Source organism: Corythoichthys intestinalis, chromosome 19 (genome assembly GCF_030265065.1).
Source record: "Corythoichthys intestinalis isolate RoL2023-P3 chromosome 19, ASM3026506v1, whole genome shotgun sequence".
NCBI classification, from domain to species: Eukaryota; Metazoa; Chordata; class Actinopteri; order Syngnathiformes; family Syngnathidae; genus Corythoichthys; species Corythoichthys intestinalis.
In genome coordinates, this window is record NC_080413.1 from 27,726,744 (window position 1) to 27,743,181 (window position 16,438).

At 38.2% G+C, this 16,438-nt stretch overlaps 1 protein-coding gene across 13 annotated transcripts in view; it reads left to right on the top strand.

Annotated features, from left to right (window-relative positions):
- LOC130907399 (dystrobrevin beta-like) overlaps positions 1-16,438 on the top strand; it is a 66,096-nt gene continuing 49,658 nt past the window's right edge. For 5 of the 13 annotated variants that reach the window (XM_057822414.1, XM_057822418.1, XM_057822417.1 and 2 more), the window contains exons 1-2: positions 1-298; positions 14,751-14,802. The gene's annotated coding sequence lies outside the window, so the exon portion shown is untranslated. Of the gene's footprint in view, positions 299-7,656; positions 9,243-14,750; positions 14,803-16,438 lie in introns of all 13 variants that reach the window. The other 8 variants (XR_009061459.1, XM_057822423.1, XM_057822420.1 and 5 more) reach the window with 4 other exon arrangements.

Consider the following 16,438-nt stretch of genomic DNA (forward strand, 5'->3'; position numbering starts at 1 on the left):
AGGGGAGGGAGCATGGCTCTCTAACTGGAGGAGTGACTTTCTTTCAAAAAATGCTTCTGTACAGTCAGTGGTCACCGGTACTGGCGGGCTGGCTGGCAGGCAGCAGCCACGGAGGCTGCTCAAACATGGCTCGCCACGACGGAAATATCAAACTGGACAGCTACGACATGTTTTAACATAATTTGAGGCAAGAAAAGACGACGAGCGGCTGGTGAAAACGAGAGGAAAGGCAGCCTAGAAGTTGAGTCAGGGATACATGATTGTGTGTAAATGACTAGCCTGCCTCGTATACCTGTCGGTGAGTACAAGCTCTCATTTAGATCGTTTATTTGGCATATTAGCTGTCTGAATATGACGGAATTCTGCAACGAAGCTGTTTTATTTGTACTCGTGTGTATACGCTTGACTTTGGGTGGGCAACTTTCGTCAACATGGCCGCTCATGTCACAGCTGTACAACCAACCAAATAAAAATGAAGTCTTTTTGAAATGTTAGGCAGTTCAAATTGTCTCGAAGAGTTTTGTATTGAATGGAGGTTTTTGTCCACAGCGGCGTCCCTCCCTTCCTTGTGTGTAATATTACACCAGAGTCCTGCTCACTTTTTTCTTAAACATCAGGACTACTGTTAGCCTTTACTTGGGATAGTCCCAGATTTTGTTGTTGATGCTGTTTTATCGACACTCATATGTGCTCATAGAGCAATTATTTTAGCTTTACTAATCCATATGATTAAAATAGCTTCTTTTGTTTAAGTGTGAACTTTTAGTGTGAATGGAAGTGTGTTTAATTAGAATCAGAGGCTCTGGGATTAAACACTTCCATTAACACTAAACTTTCACACTTAAACACCTAAAACAAACCCTGTCATGGGGACCTGCACATCCTTGGACTGCTAATATTTTGTCCATATTGCTGTTTATCATCCAAAATATAAACTGTGATGAAAATAAATCTTAAGTCTTTAGTGAAGATGTTATATTTCTAAGAACTAACCAATAAGAACATTACTTTGATCAACATCTCATCATTTACAATTAAATGCACTATGCATGTCATTATCTACTTCTGCTACTAATCTCTACTGTATCTTCCTCAGATGACACTGACAGCAGTGCTACTGCTTCAGGCACGAGGGTCTGGCTTTGTATTTTCGGTTACGCGTGTTCAAATGGAAATTTTGCGGGGCTACAGACCCTGAACTGGAACACCACACAAGTTTGAACACGTGTACAGTATTAGAAGGGATGGGACATACTTGAAACGATGAAGCATTTTGATGTATTTTAAAGGGGCGAATCAACGGCATAGGTTTGGTCTCAAAATTGGTAGGGTCGACAACCTACCAATACACTTTTTGCTGGGACCGGGACATCAATCAGACCAAACAGATTGGGCAAACGGGGGTCAGGGCTACATTTCTCACTAGGGTTGTTCCGATCATATTTTTTTGCTCCCGATCCGATCCTGATCATTTTAGTTGGAGTATCTGCCGAATCCCGATCCAGATATTTCCCGATCCGATTGCTTTTTTGTTTTTTTTTTGCTCCCGATTCAATTCCAATCATTCCCGATATTTTTTCCCGATCATATACATTTTGGCAATGCATTAAGAAAAAAATGAATAAAACTTGGACGAATATATACATTCAACATACAGTACATAAGTACTGTATTTGTTTATTATGACAATAAATTCTCAAGATGGCATTTACATTATTAACAATCTTTCTGTGAGAGGGATCCACGGATAGAAAGACTTGTAATTCTTAAAGGATAAATGTGACTTTGTATATTGTGACTAAATATTGCCATCTAGTGTATTTGTTGAGCTTACAGTAGAGGTGTGCATCGGCACTGCCCTCACGATTTGATTCGATTACGATTCGGAGGGCCACGATTCGATTCAATTCGATTCAGAGGGCCACGATTCGATTCGGCAATGCATCACGATGCATTAAAGCCTGGGATGCATTAAAATGCTAAAGCAAAGCATATTTTTCGTGAATCATGAGGCAACACAAGCGGTCAGACATTAAACAACTTTTTATAGGCTCTTGTGTCATTCCTGGTTGTAGTCAAATGAAAATAGTAATGTATATAAAAATAAAATAAAAAAACATCACAGCATTTAATTAGTGCTTTGAATGAGACCAGGGCTTTCTTTTTTTTTTTTTTTACTCACAGTAGCAGCCTTTCATTTTTTACACACCGCATAAGTTTGGTCAAGTTTCCCACCAACCTCATAGAAGCCAAAATGTCTCCATATGCCTGCTTTCAATGTCTTTGGTGCGTCAATAATCTTTCGCGCTCCCTCTTTCTCTGCTTCAGCCATTGTTGTTATGTCTTATCTCTCTGCTTTCTCGATTGCCACTGCGCAATTGCGCATATCTGTGACGTTACTCCCGTGAGGAAGCAGATTTGGGTTTCTCGTCCCCCCTGCATTGCTTGTACAGTAGCTCCCTCTACAGGTAAACATGAGAATAATAATACAAATGGGGAAACCAAATCCATTGCATCACCAGAAGATTTTTGAACGGACTTATATATTTTAATATGTGGTGAATCGATTCGGCTTGTTGCCCGCATCGAATCGCATCGTCCATGGCCTACATCGGGATGCATCGCCGCATCGATTATTGTTGACACCAGTAGCTTACAGTAAATGATACTGTAGCCATTTAACTGTTCTGCCCAAATGCATGATGGGAAGTGCAACCATGACTGTGCATAGTGTCACCAATTGATATATTTTTCCTGCGTTGGGAAAAAACATAGGGTGTGAAGAAAAAGAGCAACTGCTACCGTTCTTCCCCACATTGCTTTCCCACGATATTTCTAATTGTTGAGAGCAGGATTTTAAGGCTTTAGTCAATTAAAAAAGGCTCCAAAGACAGCGTAAAATGAGTAGAGTGAATTTTGGCAGCCTTTTAGCTCTATCTATAGGTAAATTGGCGCCATTATAGATTGCATGCGACAATGCGTGAGTGGGTCGTGTAGCGCATGCGTTAATTGCGTTAAATATTTTAACGTGATTAATTTAAAAAAAAATTAAAATACATGTTTTTAAAAATTAATCACCGCGATAATTTGATAGCCCTACTTAAAGCCAAAACTAAAGACTCTGGATGAGTGTAAGACATTTTGTCTGTAACGTTAAATACAATTAGAAAAAATATATATATATATATTTAAAAAAGGCATGTCCGATATTTTTTTGCCGATTCCGATACTTTGAAAATGACGTGATCGGACCCGATCGATCGGGATGCTGATCAATCGGGTCCGATCACGTCACGACATCTCTATTTCTCACCAATATGAACTATGGCTGCAGCTATCGAATATTTTAATAGTCAATTAATCGGTGAACTAGTTAGTTCGAATTATGGGATAAGGAACATAAAAAATTAAAATACCTGAGGTGAGCCTCAAACGGTGTAAAAAATAAATGAGGATCTAAGAACATTTGGCTAACTTACATAGCAAAAGTCCGCTAGCTTGAATGCTATAAAATGGTAATTTTTTTTCTTTTTACAATGCTCTTAGCAAATGGTTCAAACACATATTCCCACAAACAATGGCTAGATATACCTATAAACTAAATTACGAATTCATTAAAAAAAAAAATTAGCTCAAATAAAAACTTAAAGCTTATGTTGGTCTTTTCAGGGAGCAGCTGGATTCAGCAATGTGAAATGAGTTGTACCATATTCACTGTTGCCACTAAAGGGCAGTTTATCCACCCAAATGAATAAAACTAAATGCAAACAATTTCAAAACACCATTACAACACCACTTGATTAAACGAATACTCGATTCATCAAAATTTAGTTCGAGTCTTTTTTTCTAATCGAGTTAATCGATTAATCGTTGCAACACTAATATGAACCTAATTAATTGATAGGTTAAATGATCAATGCAAAATCAATCTGTATTGACTTGTACAGTGGTACCTCGACATACGATCGCTTCGACACCCGATCTTTTCGACATCCGACGTAAAATTTGACTCGCCATTTGTTTCTACATCCGACGACATGCTCCAAATACGACGATATGACAGCACCGCAAACGAACGCATGGCGGAATTTCATGTGTTACAAATCAACACAGATTTTCAAAACGTTGGTACAGTTGGTCAAACAAGGAAAAAAGTGATGCTTACCTTTGAAATGAAAATGCAAATTATATAAAAATATGAGCGCTGGGGTGCGCATCAATGAGCTGGCTCAACAATACAGCTCCACGGTCCTCTTCCAACCACCGTTCGCCAGTCTTTCTAAGTTAAGGTGACAATAATATTGTGGTACCGTCGCCAAGGAAATCGCCAGCTTTGTCACGTTTTTATCATTTATTTAAGAACTTATTCAACACAAAACGTCCATTTCCCTCCGCGGTTGACTGTGCTCTTGAGAAAACGAAAGTATTATCTCTACCGCACTGACCTATGTCACTGTGACGTCAGCCCCGCGGTGCGTTCAGGTACAGCAAAAAGTGTCCGCCACATTAGAATCAGATTCGTTACATTATTTACAGGAATGATTATTAATTATTATTATTATTATTATATTATTCCGATTTTTATTCATAATTTATTTGTTTTGCTATGTTTAATTGCCATTTTTAATAGTACCAGCAGTATTTATTAAGGATTTACTGTAGGTTTTTGGGCTGTGGAACGAATTAATGGACTTATAATGTATTCCTATGGGAAAATCCTGCTCGACATACGACCATTTCGACTTACAAACAAGGTCCTGGAACGAATTAACTTCGTATGTAGAGGTACCACTGTACTTGTACTATAACTTATATTGGTTCAGGTGGTACACCTTTCGATTCGAAGTTTTATTTTCAAAAACGACTAAATAAACATTTTGAACTTCCAGAATAAATGTCTGCATTTTAATAGAGAAATTAAATAGCAATATTTGAACATAACGTAAATTATATTAACATACACAATACACACTAATTAATAATCTCTTAACTATCCAGGAATGCAAATAAATAAATAAACGGTTGTCTTAAAGTGCCTTTGACAGCATAAAAAAAAAACTTAAATAGCATCATTATGTGAATTAGAATCATAATTTGAAATGATTCGACTATATACTACAGTTCGGCAAAGCGCAGATGACGAGAAATTATTCTTTTAATCTGCCATTTAGCCCCCCTGTCATTATAGCGCTCTAGCGTCCCCAGCTGGTGGATGATGTTGGCAGGGTCACGATTTCATGATTCAGAATTCAGCCCAATGAGGGGGAATTATTCAGAACGAGGAAAGTGTGATGAAGAGAGCAGCAAAATGTCAATGTTTCAATCTCTCTACTTTGATATTTTTTACAGGATATTCTTTTTATCCAAGTATTTTCCCCAAATGCTAAATGAATGGTATGAGCATGAAAAATAAGTCATGTGCCAAATGGAATATGAAATATTAAAAATGCATTCATTCAGTACGACATGGCTAAATTACTCCATAATGGTCAAAACTGTCGAGTTCTTGCACCTCCCGAACGATATTTTATGCCACAGGAGCTTTCCTTCAGGTAAAAAATGACTGTTTTAGTCCACAAACTGCTAAACGCAACAACAACAACAAAACTTTTTACCTCGACTATGATTAATGTATGATTATCTGGGGAAAAAAATGTCTGCATATGCTAGAAAAATATATTTTTGAAATAAAAAATGTAGAAAATAAATAACTACATTTCCAATAAATGCAATTCATCAGCCTATCAAACGTGCATTTGAGGGGAAGAAATGGAACTTCACATTCAGCAAGTGAAAAGGGTAAATGTAAGTCTGAACATCATGAAAATTATTCACTTAATAATGGTAGAGTCAAATTTCAATTCTATCCTTACAACCTATGGGAAGACAATCTAAATGACCTATATAACTGAACTCATTATATAATGCAAATAAGGTTGCTTAAAAGTTAGAGAGGACAATATGAGCATACTGAAAAGTTGGTAGTGTTATGTCCATACCATCTCTATGCAAACCAACATGGCACGAATTGAAACGTAAACAATAAGAATTGCTTTAACTCAAACGTAAGTACAAGCCTGATCATAGATTGGGCACTTTGACCTTGGAGGGTCTGCAGGACTGCTAAAAGGTGTGCTCAGAGCCAATTTGATCTTTTTGGTGGGTTCTAGTATATAGTTACCACATACCCTGTGGCAATAAAACAGCAATGCACCAGTAAAGTGTTTATCATCACAGGCTAAGTACAGACTTTTGTTCAAGTAATGCATGTGTTTTGTGAGATAACATCAGTTAGCGCAAAGTTAATTTAGCCAGTGTGTGCTATTGTAAACAGGAAATGTTGCAACCAAACTGAACACTGTTTATTTGGTGAGTCATTGTCCAGCTTTGCAATATTTGAGTTGATATATTAGTAGTCCCAGAATTGTAAAGAAATTTAAACAAAAATACTGTAGTGTCAGAATGGACAAGCCGACCATGATATCATGACATCTTATACATTGGGGCAAATAAGTATTTAGTCAACCACTAATTGTGCAAGTTCTCCCAGTTGAAAATACTAGAGAGGCCTGTAATTGTCAACATGGGTAAACCTCAACCATGAGAGACAGAATGCGGGGAAAACCCCAGAAAATCACATTGTTTGATTTTTAAAGAATTTATTTGCAAATCATGGTGGAAAATAAGTATTTGGTCAATACCAAAAGTTCATCTTAATACTTTGTTATGTACCCTTTGCAATAACGGAGGCCAAACGTTTTCTGTAACTCTTCACAAGCTTTTCACACACTGTTGCTGGTATTTTGGCCCATTCCTCCATGCAGATCTCCTCTAGAGCAGTGATGTTTTGGGGCTGTCGTTGGGCAACACGGACTTTGAACTCCCCCCACAGATTTTCTATGGGGTTGAGATCTAGAGACTGGCTAGGCCACTCCAGGACCTTGAAATGCTTCTTACGAAGCCACTCCTTTGTTGCCCTGGCTGTGTGTTTGGGATCATTGTCATGCTGAAAGACCCAGCCACATCTCATCTTCAATGCCCTTGCTGATGGAAGGAGATTTTCACTCAAAACCTCTCGATACATGGCCCCATTCATTCTTTCCTTTACACAGATCAGTCGTCCTGGTCCCTTTGCAGAAAAACAGCCCCAAAGCATGATGTTCCCACCCCCATGCTTCAGAGTGGGTATGGTGTTCTTCGGATGCAATTCCGTATTCTTTCTCCTCCAAACACGAGAACCTGTGTTGCTACCAAATAGCTGTATTTTGGTTTCATCTGACCATAACACGTTCTCCCAGTCCTCTTCTGGATCATCCAAATGCTCTCTAGCGAACCGCAGACGGGCCTGGACGTGTACTTTCTTCAGCAGGGGGACACGTCTGGCAGTGCAGGATTTGAGTCCCTGGCGGCGCATTGTGTTACTGATAGTAGCCTTTTTTACTTTGGTCCCAGCTCTCTGTAGGTCATTCACTAGGTCCCCCTGTGTGGTTCTCGGATTTTTGCTCACCATCCTTGTTATCATTTTGACGCCACGGGGTGACATCTTGCATGGAGCCCCAGATCGAGAGAGATTATCAGTGGTCTTGTATGTCTTCCTTTTTCTAATAATTGCTCCCACAGTTGACTTCTTTACACCATGCGTTTTATCTATTGCAGATTCAGTCTTCCCAGCCTGGTGCAGGTCTACAATTTTGTCTCTGGCGCCCGTCGACAGCTCTTTGGTCTTGGCCATAGTGGAGTTTGGAGTGTGACTGACTGAGGTTGTGGACGTGTCTTTTATACCAATAATGAGTTAATACAGTCGCCATTAATACAGGTAACGAGTTGAGCCTCGTTAGAAGAAGTTAGACCTCTTTGACAGCCAGAAATCTTGCTTGTTTGTAGTTGACCAAATACTTATTCTCCACTCTAATTTGGGAAAAAAAAATCTTTAAAAATCAAACAATATGATTTCCTGCTTTTTCTTCACATTCTGTCTCTCATGGTTGAGGTTTACCCATGTTGACAATTACAGGCCTCTCTAATCTTTTCAAGTAGGAGAACTTTCACAATTGGTGGTTGACTAAATACTTATTTGCCCCACTGTATATTCTGGATGTGGAAGTGTCAGTTATATTTTCATAACCCAAGACTATTTAAATTTTTAATGAAGGCTATGTTGCGATTGAGGAAGTGAAGAAGAAATACACAGTTAGGGAAACTCGTATTACCGTAATATGTTTCATAAAGACTACACTCTTTTTGTTGTCCTGGCAGTTGTGCATTGTGTAGTTAATAGTAAACTTGTAGATGAATTGTGTAGGTTTACTGTTGTGTAAACCCTGATAAATTAACAGAACTAAAAAATCTTTGAGGCGATCAATTGGCCCCGCATTTTGACTGGATTTTGACCACAGATATGCCATTCTGAACCAAACAATGGCAATAGACCAATCTACAGCAACTGAAGTAGGACAAAATAAACGACAACGCCATCGCAATAGCCGAGGAACGTCATGAGCAATAGTGGACTATCTGAAGACATTTGATTAGCTAAAACAGTTTTAGTATTTAACAATGTTTGCTCACAGCAACTTTGTCAACTTCCTGGAGATATTGGCTTTTAATAGAATTTTTCTCCACTATGGCATGCCTTTTAATAGTGTTTTGCTCCCCTATTGCACATCAAAAAAATGAATTTTTTTTTTTTTTTTCCCCTTTTCAAGTGGTTAAGCATTATTATTTCTGCTTGAATGCACTTGATCAGAACATTGTCTTTCCCTTTAAAATAACAATAGACAAAATTCTTTCCTTGAAAATTATTTATTTAAAGTTGAAAATATTTATACATTGTAAATGGCGCATTAACATAGTGAGATATGCAGGATCAGTGGAGTATAATCAACTCAATTTCCCTTTTATGTTTCTTCAGCGCAGACAGCACACATTCAGTTCCTATTTCTTGGTGTTTGCTTTCAGTCTCGTCACTTTTAACATTTGATGTTCTCGCACTCTTTCCTTCCGGCTTATAAAAAGTATCTCGTAGCTCGTCTTTGTGGCTTCTCGTTCTGCATGCTGCTCTCCCGTCCTTAGTATCTTTTTTACACTTATTGTGGCTAAATTTTAGGAGCTTTTTAAGCCAAAGATTTAGCCCCTTTCCACAGGCCTTTACATTGTAACCTGTCAAGCTGTCAAATATCGTGGGTGAGCTTTAGTCTTGGAGGAGAGGAAGGAGAGCTTGAAGTAATGTTAGAAGTAATCTGGTAAGAGGCATATTTTGTTACCCCTACCGTATGCTTCCTTTGGGAAAGTAATGTTGTTTTAGGTAAACATGACAAGTTGAAATATGAACTAGAACAGTATGAATAGGTGCAGCTATTGTTAATATTGTAAACACTCCATGTGAGTAAATTACACTGTGTACTGTAAAGCATGGCTTTTGCTTGCTGCTTTGAAAGAAAAATACTAATCTTTCTCACAGAAATGATTACTTACAGACTAGCAAAGAATCTTACAACATTGTATGACATTGTGAGAGTGTTTGTCTGTGTTTGTTTTCATCACAAAAGGTACACAGCAGACCAAAGAAAGGCGAGCGTTGTCGAAATACAGTTATCATCGGATGCGAGGGGGGCGGGGGGGCACCTTCATTGGGTTAAACTGTAATGAGAAAATGACTTCCTGACGTTCCATCATGAATTGTAATGCACTCCAGCAAACATTTAGATGAACTTTTGATGAACTATTACCATATTGGGCTGAATATAGGACAATATTTTTTGCATTGAAATAAGACTGAAAAGTGGGGGTCTTCTTATATTCGCGGTCTAGACATTATACCCATTTACGACACTAGATGGCGCCAGATATCATTGAAGCGATGTTCTGTCATGATAGATCTCAGCTACTCTCAAGTTTAACCAGTTTGCATTATTTTATTGCAATGTCTTTCCTTATTCAGATTTGTTTCAAGACTACAGTTACAGTTGGACTTCACTTTGATTGTTAATGTAGTTATTGCAATTTTGTTGTTTTGTCACAATAGATTGGTTTATTTACATTTCAAAAACCAGAAGCCGTTCATTTACGAATGTGATTGCACTTTAGTTTACATATTTAAATGTTGAGATATTGAGATTTGAATGAGGCAAAATAACATGCTTTTTCTCTCAAATATGTTGTTATAATCATTTATTTCAGATATATTGGAATTATTTTCTGTATAAAAATTAATTTGGTGTTCCAAAAGTCTTTTTTCAAACTTGATTCTTGAAAAAGAGGGGGTCGTCTTATAATCAGGGCCGTCTTATATTCGGGCCATTACGGTGTTTTGTCTGTGAGTTTACACATTTGAAAAAATATCTGCTTTACAATATAGGGTTAGTCAAAAACGAGATTGTAATGAAATGGTTGGTATCGTAGTCATTGTGCTCACTTATGTGCACAATTTTAGCAAGACTTTTTGAAATCTTTAGCTTTGGCTAAGCAGTGTTATTTGAACATTGAGATGCATGAGATTTACTCTAAATTATTAGTTCGAGTAAAAATGATATGTTTTTGTCTCAGGGCCTGCTAAATACCTATTGTGGTTAGTCTTTTGAGAACATTTGGGTGTTAATGTTTGTACCACACCAAACTTGAAATAAGAAACCATGCCAAGAGCCTCTATCATACTTTTGGGACATTCATACTTTTTCCACTAGTGAGATATAAGGCGTAATTTACTACTAGGGACTGCCACATGACATAATACTGTATACTGTAAACTCTAGAACTACTCCCTATTAGAGCACATCAATCTTATGAGTCAAAAAACTACTCAGACACTCGAAGGCGAAGGACTCATTTTCCTGAGCATTGAATTATGAACTAGTCTACTGGATCTAATAAACATAACGAGTACGTTGCAATGATCGACTATGCACTATTGGGAAAATTAACAATCAGAGGGGATGGTTATTATTAAAAAAAAAAAAAAAATTGTAATCATTACGAAATCTGAATGTCAAAAATTGATACTCGATATTTTCTGCGTCCTATATGGTATACTGGGGACGGGTTTCAATAAGCTTCGGCTTCTCCCGTCAGCCCTTTTCTTTTCTGGTTGAATTAATTGTAAACACATATAAATGCTGTATGTTTGTTTGGATTTGTCATGCCTGAAGGGAAAATAAATAAATAAATTTTTAAAATAAATAAATAAATGACCAATCCTTGAAATAAAATGTCATACTAACTGTTTAAAATCTGTAACTGGAGTTAGTGTTGCAGTTTTTACCTGCCCGGTGATTTGCCACGGTCCACACTAGGTGATTTTAAAACTTTCGATAGCAGCATAGAGGTCAAAGTTCAGGACAGACAGATTGTGCTGCACGATAATATATTTTTCAACCGATATAGCATTTTCCGTCCATTTTCTGCTCGCTCATTGCTGCACGCCGACTGTGCACTCGGCCCCGCCTCCCTCCATTGAATGATAGTCACGCAAACTTAAATGTATAAAACGAACAAATCCAGAAGTCAATAAAACGGAGTGAATCCTTGTCACAGCATATTATGCGGTTGGTAACAAGGAAGCTGAACTTTAACAGCACGTCCGCCGCACATCTGCCGCACGCACGCACATACGCACGTGAGGCGATAAATCGCAGCGGGAAAATTACCGCCTTCATTTTCATTTACTGTGCGATAAATGGAATTATTGCATATCGCAACAGGCTTGCACACTGCACTTGGTTTTCAACAACCAATATAAAAAGATTTTTTTTTTTTTTAATACCTTGATTAATCAAAAGAATATTCAACAGTTTAATCGATTAAAAAATTAATAACTGCAGCTCGACTCTTTTTTTCTTTGTGGTCCTTATGCGTTTCGGCATTGACAACACGTCTTTTTACTGTAGACGGTAAACGATTTTCTTCTTTATTAATTGCTTGATTGCAGGCGTCCTGTCCGCTGGTTTGATAAGTACACACCAAGCATTGGGCAATATTTTTCACACACTACCACATTACGTCAATTGAACGTGTTAGTTTTAAATGAAGCCAACATTACGATTGTGAACACAGGCCGAAATATCCAGGGAAAGCCCCTTTGAAATCCAGGTTTCTTAGTTCGCTGGAACATCAAGGTTACTATTCAGAGCATGGCAGGAAAGGGGCATCCAGACAAGAAATACTGTACCTCTTACGTGTATTTCTGTAATGTCTGTGTCTAAAGTTATTCTCACTGCAGGCGCATCATGCCTAAGGAAAGCACGCACACACTGCTGGAGACCTGTCAGGGTACACATGAGAATACAGAACAGCTGCGAATGGCTATGTGGTCATGTGGTATTCTATGCCTGTGCGTGTGTCTGTGTGGCGTTCAAAGGGTGGTAAACACCCTCTTACCCCTCTTTAGTAAGCCTTCGTCTGCCTGACGCCTCTTTCTACATCAATGTTGTATTCGTAACGCTTTTTGTGTCTTCAAACATTTTATCTTGTGGGATCCATCTTCAACAAATGGAGAACAATTTTTGGGCTGCCAATTTAGTAGCTTGTCTCATTTTGTTTGGTTGAGCGCCACTGCAAACAGGTGTGTATGAGGGTATATTTGTAAAAGTGAGAATAGTGTGATATGCGGGACTGTCAAGCATGTACAAGTGATGTTCTGTTTTAAAAGAGTTTGTATTGTGCTTGCACAGGTGCGTGTGTTGGGTGGGCTGCCTTAAAAAACGCATACACATACCTACAACTTTGAAAGACACTGACAAAAACTTTGAGATAACCTTTGGATGTGACTATACAGCACATACTGTATGTACAGGTAATATTTACGTGTACTGAATGTCTCAACAAAGTGTTTACGTAAGATGCCCATTTTTCAACATAAGAAATAGTGTTCCAGTTTGAAATTTTCTCCATTATTCAAAATTTGGAAGTAAAACTGCCACGTAATATTTTAACAGTCGGCAGCATGCCAGGCCTTACAGTTGCGTCGTCCATTCCCCCCTCACAATTCTTAAATGATAACAACTGATGCCAAAAAAAAAAAAAAAAAAATGAAAGAATTTTAATGGGAATTTGACATGAGAGGTGGCAAAAGAGAAGAATTGTTGAAGCTGTATGTAGTATTTGCTAATTTAAATCAGGTGGCTAATGAGATAAGCTAACATTTATAGCAGATGTGACTTTAAATATTTACAACTGTGTTAGGTTGGAATTATTGTAATCTTGATGTTTTTTGCTCACGAGTGTATTCATAGGCATGTCAAGAGGACTTAAGGGACATGTTGCAGTATTCAATTTGCCCTTTCCATTCCCATAAATAAACAGCAATTTCTGGGCTATAGGGCGTACCTGACTATAAGTCGAACCACCAAATTTTACAACTACAGTACTCTGTATTTGTTCATATATAAGCAGCACTGGTGTCCACATTGTATTATCGGATATTTACACCAAAAGCCATGCAGCTCGGTAGCCTAAAAATCTGCAACTAAGACACACTGGACTATAAACTGCAGGGTTTCAAGTGTAGGACAAAAAGTAGTGGTTTATAATCCCAAAATTATGGTAGTTGGAATTACTTGAGTATTTGTCTGCCTTTTGTAGTTACTTCAGATTACAGTAATGAAGTAGATTGATGTAGTCCCAGCCAAATTTTTTGTTTCAATTTACTCAAGGATACATTGTTGCAACTGTCTGAATTATTTTAGCTGCCTCAATGTAAGCAAACAGATTTAATCCCCAGGGCAGATTTAGTATAAGTAAAATAAATATGAATAAAATGACTTTAGTTTAGGAAGATGTTTAGCATCTGTGGTAATATGGCCTTGCTGACAGCTACTGTAAGAGAACTTTTGCAGCTTCAGCATCAGGATAAATTGTGGTACAAATAGTAATAAGGGCACAGATCTTTTCCAGTTTATCAAAACAATGGGTTATCAATCTAAGGGGCAGTTTACAATGTGATGCTGTGACACCAAAACGCAATAATTGTGTTGCAGAATGGCCTTGCCTTTATATGGTGACAGTGAAAACGGAGGGCGAAGATTCAAACCTTTGATTCCGGGCTCCAAAGTGGAAGGATTCGATTGCGGGGTTTGCTCCGCAACCATATGAATGGAAAGCGCTCTCGCCGTTGACGTCAGCACTCGCACACATCACTTTGGGCGTGCGCAGCGCTGCTGCTAAACATTAAAAACAGCAAACATGGCGGCATAATGGCATACTGTTTTTATAATATTTTTGATTTCAATATGTTAAATGTTTCTATTTGTGCCTTTTAGAGAAAAAGAAAAATGCCATTGCTTGGCGTGGGTGGTTAGGGTATGTTGTCTTCCGGGCTGAGGAGGTTGTTTGTGTCAGGGAAGTGCATCATTGGCAGTCGCCTTGTAAATCTGCACTGTCCCCTAGGGCCTGGCATGAACACTACATCGTTTTCGCGCGGAAATACGACATCGTTCGAATGTAGACGGAACCATATAAATGCAAATGACATTTGTCGTATTCTCGGAGCGTTGCCATGTAAACGGGCCCGAACATGTGCACCCACATATTGGTTTTAATAAATATGATTAATCACTTGACAAGTTAATCAACTACTGCTGTAAAATACATGGTATTTTCTGTCAGAATCAGAAACAATAATATGATGGGCAGAAAGTAAGTTAAATATGTAATAGATGTAATATATATAGATAATGTTAATATAGATGTGTGTGTGCATTATTGTCTGGTGCTAAAAATATTTTTAAAAATGCCTTTTTCTTCTGTCTCTCTATTAGACGTCCTTTATTGAAGCGCCGCTTACCCAGCGTGACACCCTGACACAGAGAGGTATGACCAGAAACTCACTCCGCACAAATTTCCAACAGTTCAGTACATCTCACCAGTGTTTCCACGGCAGAATAGCATGATAGCGACAGTCAGGTAAACTATTTAACACCATCCCAATGCCAGTGTAACAACACACTGCCTTGACTTCTCTTGCATGTAATCTGCACTGCAAATTATCCAAAAAAATGTTAATGGTACTTTTTGTTCTTTTTTTTTCATTTCCTGTTGGTCCACAGAAATGAATATTTTCAGCTAGCCAATTATGGACAGTAATATTTGTTCCCGCCCTTCCACAATTATACCTTGTTGCTTTAAAGTCACCTTTAATACTCTAAAACTGAAAAATGTCTACCATACTGAATTGAACAACCGTATACGTTCTTGGTAAGATTGTGGTTTCGATAAGGATTCACCAAACATCAGTTATCTGAAGTGTGTTTGTTTAGCTCAACAAATGTCAACCGGAATAAAACTCTATGTTGCAAAAGAAAGAAAAACAGCTGCTTTATGTGCTGCAAGGTCTACATACAATCTGAAAGGCTAATGCCAAAGGTTCCTTTCCATTAACGCGCTACTTTCTATAGGCATCAGTCCCGTTGCCTTTTAAAGGTTCCTGTAAGGACACATGGGACTCTCTATCACTCCTCTAATCTTACCTACAGCTTCTTTTACTGCTCATAAAGCAGGAATAAATTTAATGTAGTGGAGTAACTATTGGATGTTTTATTGAGCATAGAATTTCTAAGGCTTACTTAGATGAGTCTGGTGTGGAAACACCTTTTGGAATGAACGACCATTGAGAAAAACCTTCACCTCATTGAACTCAGACTGCAGGAATTTTTTTTTCAATGGCCGAAGTTCCCACGGACACATCAAAATATTTGCCAAAAGTGTGCAGCTGCAATGTGTGACTTGAAATTTTCTTTCATTTTTACTTCCTGTGAGTGTCCCGATACCAATACAATAACATGTATTTGAGATGTATGTTATAAATCTGTGACCAATTTGTCCCTGTTAGCGAGAAAGTAGCAACCAATCTATTCCTGTCTTGACCTACAAAGGTAGTTGGGAGTAATAGCAAGGAGGACAATTATATCTAAGATGGTTTTAGGCGTCCAAATTTAAAATAGGAAGCAGACTTTACGCTGCAAAGAGCCTAATGCCGGTGTTGCAGACACTGATGTTAGATCGTACTTGTACTGTAACTGCAGCTAAGATTTAGCTGATAATAATAGTTGACTTACAGTACCATGGGAGTGGGATGATTGGCGAGCTACAGTCGTCATTTCTCAGTGAGAGATACTACCTAACAGATGGTGGAGTGATTGACCAACTGGAATTATGAATTACAGTTTATATATGCCTGTGTGTTTGTGCGTGTTTGTAAGTAACTGAATGAAGGAATCCTTCTTTTGTCCGACTGAAGCATGAGGTCTCCTGGGATGTGTTCAAATCCTCTGTGGAATGTGTACAGGGGGTGGTGGGTAAATGGTGGGGTGTGGCTTCGCTTGTCACCATATTTACACAAGGAATGCCAGTACTCATATGTGTATTTCAGGGTTATGGGGAATTGCATATTTGTTTCCACATTTCTTCTTTTCTTCTTTCCATTCAGATTTCCTCTAAATGCTACTGT